At 34.3% G+C, this 6,949-nt stretch overlaps 1 long non-coding RNA gene across 3 annotated transcripts; it reads right to left on the reverse strand.

Annotated features, from left to right (window-relative positions):
• Nucleotides 1-340: 340 nt before the first annotated feature.
• LOC113306794 lies at nucleotides 341-4,621 on the reverse strand. 3 transcript variants are annotated; one of them, XR_003338839.1, is made up of 8 exons: nucleotides 4,408-4,621; nucleotides 4,277-4,338; nucleotides 3,947-4,121; nucleotides 3,543-3,642; nucleotides 2,997-3,071; nucleotides 1,352-1,405; nucleotides 1,033-1,251; nucleotides 341-731 (listed from the first exon to the last, which is right to left on the reverse strand). It is a non-coding gene; the product is annotated as an uncharacterized LOC113306794 (long non-coding RNA). The 3 variants fall into 3 exon arrangements; XR_003338838.1 differs by having other exon boundaries at nucleotides 341-564; nucleotides 661-731; nucleotides 4,277-4,621; XR_003338837.1 differs by having other exon boundaries at nucleotides 4,277-4,621.
• Nucleotides 4,622-6,949: the final 2,328 nt, after the last annotated feature.

Below are 6,949 nucleotides of genomic sequence, written 5' to 3' on the forward strand. Positions count from 1 at the left end.
GATATTCTTATTTGTACTCGTTGCGTAGCTCTCTTAAAAAGATTTCCAACGATATAAAATTTGTAAAATTCCAAGACTCGGATTTTTAGATATGTTATATCCAAACTGCGTTCCCAATTATACCCCTGATGCATAACCCGTCATGCGGATGTATAATCTGTCATGCAGACATTTTTAATAATTTCATATAATTATGGGTGTCACGGAAATAATTATGGATATGACGGTACCTAAAATTAATTGTGGCCAGACAATAAGAATATTATTTTTTTGGGCCTACGCCTAATTTTTCCTTATTTCAACCTAAACTGTCACATGGATATTTATTCTTAACGGTGAGTCTTGAGGCCCATCGATATCGAAGCCCAATATTCTTTTGCAATAGTAAAAAGTAAAAACTAATACTGTAAGATGCCTACTGTGAATCTGTGATCCACAAACTGGCAACGGTGGGTCATATAACAAAATCCCATTCAAGAATAAATACAAAACTTGGCAATATTCACATTCAGTAATTTAACATCTTGGTATGGTTCGTCTTCATTGTCTGTCTTCACCTTCTCCCTGTATGTAGTAGGCAGCAGTTAGACTTCATATGCATGATTGCAGACACGTGATAAGAGTTCTAAGAGAAGAGTAAAAATAGAAAAATAAAAATACATGTACTACTACGTCCATTCCCTTGATACATCTATGGACTACAGCATGCTTATCATCCAGCCACGGTGTTGCTACAATGATAAAAAAGAACTGAGAGGTATTAGTATTCTGCCTCACATTATCCATGGACAATGTGAAAGGTCTTCCGTGCCTTTAAGTGCACATTATAAAAAGTCACCATTTATCATATGTAAGCTCTTTGTAACAAATGAGAACGTGACGTGAGAATGAACAGACAACGACAACAATCTGAGACGGGGAAGAAATGAAAGAGAACTTCACCATAATAAGCTTCTAATCATATGATCCTAGAAGTAAAACAAATTAAATTTGTAACTGACTTTTACCATGTCAATTAGCAATAAGAGTTACCTTTCTTGGAACTCATCCATAAAATCCCTACCCCAAATAGACTGCTCAACAGTTCTTTCTCCTAGAGGATCTACATTTTGTATTATTAAGCCATTGATGACCCGGTGGAAGATTAGATTATCATTTTCATGACCATTATGCCAGTGAGTGGTGAAGTTCTCCACAGTATTTGGCCATTCATCTGGGTAAAGTTGAATGTGAATATCGGTAATGCATAATCTGACTCAAAAGGGAAAAACATGGATAAACCGTAAGTACAAAACCAAAAGAAAGTACAAAGAGTATGACCAAAGTAGTGTTTAGGAAAAAGGGAACCCACCACATTCTCAAGAAGACGTGTTCTTAAATTAATGCAACTGGAAGTTGATATATCCTATAGAGAAAATATAAACACTGAAACAAAATGAGAAGCTCATGCAGCAACATATTTTAAAAGATAAATTAATGAAGGTTAAGGACACAATGCTCGAATATGGAATTACTCATTGTCATTTTCTTGGTTGCACTAACAAATTTTCCTGATGAGAAATCAAAATCAGATAAAAGCCTAGTTCAAAATGAAACCTAAGGAATATCACTAAAGGAAATTTTCCTGGATGATAAGCATGCTGTAGTCCATAGATGTATCAAGGGAATGGACGTAGTAGTACATGTATTTTTATTTTTCTATTTTTACTCTTCTCTTAGAACTCTTATCACGTGTCTGCAATCATGCATATGAAGTCTAACTGCTGCCTACTACATACAGGGAGAAGGTGAAGACAAACAATGAAGAAAAACCATACCAAGTCATTTTCTTGGTTGCACTAAAGGAATATCACCATTGTTGCTAATTTTTCTGCCACTTTCCGATCATTTAAATAATCCGTGCAACACAATGACGGCAAGGGTTTCAGAATCATTGATACCTAAGGAAACAAAAATGCTTTATTTACCCGTCACTACTGGACCACAAAAGGCAACCCTTGTAATCCATATCAAGCAACTAAACATGCCATAATTTCAGTTTTATGAAGTGATCCCGAATAAAACGACGTTCTTCATTAAGTTAGTCTCTGTAATAATAATGCCAAAAAATCAAGTTGGCTCATTTGTATTTATGTTGAACGTTGTAGGCCTCTCGAATTTTCCCTTTCCTGGGATCAAGATTAAAACCACTTGTGACACAAATTTGATAGCTGATCAAAACATTAAAAAAAGTGATATGTACTCATTTGCCATATGTGCTAACTGTTGAACATGGTATCCAGACTACACACATTCAATTCTATTTTGAACTCATCTCATATTACTACTGATTATAAAATTGGAGTTAAGGAACACATGAAATTCAACAAAGACATCTACTCCATACCTATGCAACGATGCTTGAAAAAAGCCATTTCGACATTGAAATTTTTTAAATTTTCATCACATGTTTTTGAGTGTGTATGTGCACTTTCTAATAGTTATGCCAAAATCAACTTATATCCTATCACAATGTGCTAAACATGTGAGTGCAACTAAACATTCTTGTAAATTAATAAACCAATTGATGAATTTGGGTTCAAACAGAGAAGAAAACTTAAGTCAGAACACTCAGAACAATCCATTCTCATAATTTTAACTAAATTTTAGTAAGACATTCTGATCTCATTTTTCCCTTCGTAATTTTAACTAACTTTTAGTTTTATCCAATTCAATCCCTACCTATGTCAGAAACTAAGCGATGATGAACACCAAATATATAAATTTAACCACATATGGTTCAACAATATTCAAAAGTTGTATTTTCTTTAATTCAAACCAAAGATGAATGCAAAAATGACGGGTATATCAGAATTTTGTCTCTACGTACTTATTTGATTCCTTTTTGATATATTCCCTTTGTTAAATTCAATTAGAAAAAAAAAGATCCTCTAAATAAAAAAACACTATCAAGTATCAAAATATAGGTACGGAAAAAAAAAACTATCGAGTTTTACCTTGGCAGAGGTACTTTGAAATCTCATGCACGACCGTTCTTCTCTGACATAATCACAGGTTAAGCCCTAGCCACTCTGCGGATTTACAATCATGTAAAATTAAGACTTGCTGGTTCCAACTTCTCAAGATAAATCTCAAAATCAACAACAAATATAAACTACAAAACAAGCTCATGTCTTTAGCAGCAAAAATAATTCGGGTCAGCTACAAATTCATCACCTGAATTTCACATGTTAACTACTACAGCAGTGCTGTCTTTGGAAGCAAAAACATTTGGGTCTTCTAATGATTTATCTCCTGAATTTCACATTGGTAATTACTAAGAAAATAATTAGGCGTAGCTTAATTAGCACAAAGTACCAACGCCTACATAAATTTAAAGCCTGCCTAAGGAGATAAGTGAAATATGAATTAAGTATGGAAGTAATGTTCATCACACGAAGAAAAAAGCCAAGCCATAATATCTAGTCATTAGTGTAACCAAGTTATCAACTGTACTTATAACTTGTGAAGGCATTTCAAGCCGTAAAACATTAATAATTTACCCTTTGCTAGGATGTGTATCTCAAAGATTGTTGTTTGATTGTCTTCCACAAACCAAGGAAACTTCAACATGCCATACGAATGAATTTGAAAGCTCCATACCTGCAAAAAATAAAAAATGGCATCACATGAGACTTCATAACAGAATGTCACTGAACTTATAGACAAACAATGCAAAATCAGCAATTATAACCTGTAATACCGTCGATCATGTATGAGTTACAGGAAAATCTAGGAATAAAAACAAATCAATTGATGAGGCTTCATCATCAATGATACCATGATAAAATTCATCAATGTACATTAACCTGCCCCTAATCTTTGATGTTACCACAGCTGCAGGGCTCATATAGTAAAACATTATCTTTCAAAATCAAGAAAATCAATTGATTATAAATATTTTTACCTTTGAACTCCTCTAGAGCTTTAGGAATTCCAACAAACAAAATCCATGGATCTTAGCTTTTCTTGTTATATCCCACTAATTCTAATACATAAACATATCGACATTACTAATATGCCCTGTCAAAAATCCAAGCATATATACTGATCTTAGCTTTTCTTCCAAGCATAAATATGCCCTGTCCAAATCAAAAAGTCACAAAATCAAATCAATTTCACAATTACTAATCCATCAAAAAGAAAAAGAATTAGACTCATATTCATTGTGTCGCCATGCAGAAACACCAGCGACGGTGATTAATGGAAAGTAATTGAGAGTACTGAAATTTCTTACAGTCATTGTGCAAGGTAGGTTTGTATCAGTCACTGAGTATTTTCATCGAACATCGCGCAGGCCTGTTGATACAAATCAGTTACCCCCTTTAATGAAATTGGCATTAACAGTTTTAGAGCCCAAAGATTTACCAAATAACAAAGCTTCATCAACCGTGGATGATTCATAACCAACACTTAAGTGAAATTTCGAAACCTTGAATAAAGGAATCAGAAACTTTTTCTGAAATTTGTGACGACATTGACATAATTGGAAGAGAGGAAGAAGAACGACAGTGACATAATTGGAAGAGAGGAAGAAGAAAACGATGCAAACAACATTGACAAATTTGGAAGAAAGGAAGAAGCGACATGTCTCCACTATTGGCTTTGGAAGTGGGAATGTTAGGAACGAATAAATACAAAGAAAACGTTTTAAAACAACCACGGCCGAGGATTTATCTTTGCCAGCGATAAATCATGACCACTCTTTACATAGACTAAGTTATCCAAACTGTGTCATGTATTTGAGATATAATAGAAATATCACAGGGTATGCGTATGAATCAATCAATTGGAAATCCGACATTTGGTTGTTAATTGAAATTGATTGATCCTTGAACATTGGTCTTTGGTACCGTTCAAGTGATTTCTCTTGTATTCAATTAGGCTCGCAGATTTTTATTTGCTTGAGTAAGAATTGAATCAAGAAAGAGAGATATAACTCTTTGATATACTTTATTAAGATTGAGTCTAGTTGATTCTCTTGAAAGTATAATGGAGTTAGTCCATACAAATTGCTAACCGAAATATTGTGTGGTTGTTGTACCCCCGCTTTCTCACTCTCGATATATCAAGCTGTTTGACCATGATTTGAAAGAAAAGAAGTCAACAACTTGCTTGAGAAAATATTTGGCACCTCTCTGTCAAGAAAACAGAAAGATGAGAAAACTCTCTAAAGGTTATGTTTGTGGATATAAACTTTTACAATCTACCGTTAAAGATCGAGAAGAAGACTTACGCTCAAAAAGGTCCGAGTGTGACAAACTCCTTCAAAATCTCTTTGTGTTGAAAGAAAGACTTGTGGAATCTGAAGAAAGATATGGCTCTCAACAAAAATGTTTTAATGACAGAGAACTCAGTCTCCTCGCTAGAGAAAAATCGTTGAAGACTGATCTCGTTGTTGCTCTTAATAAGGTAAAATCATTGGAAGAAAATCTGAAAAGATTTAATCCTAGCTCTACAAAATTATCTTCTATGCTTGGAGCATGTAAAGCACATCGTGATACACGTGGTCTGAGCTATAAGGGAATAAACACTCAAAGTAATGGTAAGACTAATTTTGTTCATGCTAATGAAAGCTCTTCATGTGAAAAAACTTTTCAAGCAGCTGGCAGTGTTAGGAACAAGGATTGTACTCCTTCAAAATTAACTCGCACGAGAACAGTCAAGAACAAATCCTTTAACTGCTATTATTGCGGAACTAAAGGACATCTTGAACGAAGATGTCTTTTTTGACTGAGGAATGAGAAACTTCACAACAATCTTGCATGGATGTCTAAATAAGTAATTAAACCTGTCTCTCATATTGCTGGAGTAAAAGGCAGTGTCTGCAATCAAGAGAAATGCTGTGATGAGTCATTTCTAGATTATGATTTTGAGACAAAAAATGCCTACAATTGTAGAAGGAAGAATATCAGGTGGACTGACTCTTTAAATTAGTCTGAGAAGAGAAAAAGACATAGGAGAAAGAAAGCAAAGCCAAATTCCTTATCTCCTTCTAAAGAAGACAGTGAACCCGAGGTGTCTGCTCCAGATTTGATTCATATCAATAATCGAGTCTCAGAGCTCAAGATCAGCATAAACATACTCAAACGGAGCATCAAAAAGGCAAGGAAAGCAGCAGGTTCAGTTATTCCTTGTTCTCCTCTGGTTAAATATCTTTCTACTAATCCTAATAATTTTTCTGAAAATCTTCAAGAAGGTAAGAGAGAAAAGGTCAATATTCTTGATGAGCAAAAAGCTCATCAAAATACAACATGACTACTCAATGTAGCATCCTTCTTGTAATATGGAAGGATGCTTATAATTCTCAAGAAATCTGTGTGTCTTGAGAAAGTAGTTGTTGTTATATTTCATTTTATTTGCGAAAACTGTCGAGCCTTGCTCCAATACTTTACATAATGTAATGTTTTTTTTTGATCGTTCACTCTTGAGAATAATTTCTTGTTGATTGCCTTGATTTTCAACAATTCTCTTATGTTCCCCTTGAACTATGAAGGTCATCCTTTGTTTAGAATAATTCTTGAGTTTTTCAAGACCTCTTCTAAATTTAGCTCCATTATTCTTTTGGTCTCGCACCAAGGTTGTAACCGTAAGTGCACGTACACCTGACCCCCACGGAACATATACAAGTATCCTAGGATTTCCTAAGAAACACTCATATATATATATATATATATATATATATATATATATATATATATATGTGTGTGTGTGTATCATGCTCGGTTTTGGTACATACACGTTCTGTAGCATCAAAAGGTTCACCTGATTTCTGTGTGCACAATGGATGGATGCAACAAGGAAGACAATGTTGAGAAGAGCAAGCCTATCGAGTTTCACAAGAACCTTGTTTTCATAACGTGCTATCATTTTGTTGGTCATGAAAACAAACTACCAGTTCAGATGTCAT

This window comes from Papaver somniferum, chromosome 8 (assembly GCF_003573695.1).
Source record: "Papaver somniferum cultivar HN1 chromosome 8, ASM357369v1, whole genome shotgun sequence".
Taxonomy (NCBI): domain Eukaryota; kingdom Viridiplantae; phylum Streptophyta; class Magnoliopsida; order Ranunculales; family Papaveraceae; genus Papaver; species Papaver somniferum.